Source organism: Grampus griseus (assembly GCF_964374135.1).
Source record: "Grampus griseus genome assembly, chromosome: 1".
NCBI classification, from domain to species: domain Eukaryota; kingdom Metazoa; phylum Chordata; class Mammalia; order Artiodactyla; family Delphinidae; genus Grampus; species Grampus griseus.
In genome coordinates this window covers 137,458,747-137,460,598 of record NC_139017.1, presented here as the reverse complement: position 1 = coordinate 137,460,598, position 1,852 = coordinate 137,458,747, and positions in this window count along the sequence as shown.

Here is a 1,852-nt window from a genome sequence, read left to right as displayed (position 1 = left end):
ACACACACAGTGAAGATGAAATGAGATAACATGTAAAAGGACCTCACCGGTCAGAGGAGTCGGTGCTTAGAGAATGCTAAAACTCTCAGGTGGCATATTTCCTCAGAGACAAGGAGTTTAAAAATTGGGGGCCTGGGCCCTGGCACTGACCTGCTCTGTGACTCTGAGACAGTGGTTCCCCCTCGCTGAGCTTCAGATCTCCACTGGACAGGCTGCTCTGACCTCCCCGTGTCCCTGGGTTGGTCAGGGAGTTGGTCGCCACCGGCTCAGTGGGGAATCCTTGGCCGTGGCTGAGGGGAATCCGCCCAGTCCCCTGGCTTATTGGAGGAGCAGGACGAAACATAAACAAAACCCAGACCCCAGCTGGTCCGGAACCACCTCCCTTTGACCCACATGAAATTGTGGAGGTTTTACCTGCCTGTGACTTCGCCCAGCCTTTGCACATGCTGCTCCTTCAGCCTGGATGCTGCCGCCCCATTCCTACCTTCTACAACAGGTGTCCTCCCAGAGAAGACTTCACCCAAGCACACACGCTGACCCTTCTCCAGGCTCCTAAATCACCTGTCCATAAAATCTGCCTCCTGCCTGCACTTGTGAAAGGGCTGAGCTCTATTAACCTGCTCAGCTTAACTCATTCAATCCCGGAAGACCTGTGAGCTGGGGTCCTCAGCCCTCCTTGGACACAGGAGGGAGTAGGTTCAGAGAGGTTAAGGTCACACAGGAGGTGGGAGGCCCTGCTCTCAAGCCCCCCTCTCCTGGCCTCTCACTGCCTGGGTCAGTGACTTCACTCGTTTAGAGGCTGGGGAAGCACTTAAATGCCTTCTGTTATTTCGGAGAATGCCTTCCTCCTGGGGGGATGGGAGAGCCTGGAGGGCCCGGGAGGGCTTGCTGTCCGATTGACTGCTGTGAGAAGAAAAAGCCAGTTGTCAAGGAGTATGCGGTAAACAGTCAAGTAACTTTCCCTCCTTGGGCCTCAGTTTCCCTTCCTGTAGAATGGGAGTGAGGAGGCCTGGGCTTCACAGCCCTCTCAGACTGAGCGCCGATGGCTCTCAGAAGAGTTAGTGTCCGGTTCCCAAGCCCGCCCCCGTGGAGTAGTGGGGGCGGGATGGCCCCAAGGACTGCGGGTTCCCGACAGTTCCAGGGAGGTTCCGGTTAAGGGCTCCCCCCGCGCTGGGAAACCCCGACCTCCGCCAGCCCAGGTCGCGCTGTCGCTTTAAGGTCGGGCGCGGCACCTGGAGCCGCCTGGAGCCGCGCCACCCTGGAGTCTCCGCAGGCCCTGCGGCCTCGAGGACGCAGATCCGAGGAGAGGTGGGGCCGGCCGCGCCCTGAGCCCGAGCCCAGGGTCCCGGCCGCAGTCGGCCAAGCCCGAAGCGTGGGCGGGAGCCAGGGGGTGATCATCACCGGTGTCTACAGCGAAGCCGGACTCCACGCGCCCCTCGGCGCCCCCGCCCGGTGGCCGAACCCCTGCGCGGTGAAGCGGGCTCTGCACCGCTCCCACCGGGTCGGGGCGGCGATCGGACGGGACGCACGGCGGCGGACGAGACGCCCTGGACCAGACGCCCTGGACCAGACCCGGAGCCGGACCGTAGCGCTTCTGCGGGCTCGGAGAGCTGGGCTGGGGGACGGTCGCCGGGCCGCCTCTAACGCCGGGCGCCCCCTGCAGACCAGAGAGACCGCCCTTCCCAGGTTCGCTCTGCCCACGGGCGCGACAACCATCATGCCTTCACGTGACTCCGCTCGGCTCGCCAGGCTCCCCGCTCCGGGACCACGCCTGAGCCTGCAGCGCGATGGCTGTGCGCAAGGTGGGTATAAGCTTCCTTCTCTCCCCGCCCTTGGGAGCATCTCGGCTCCT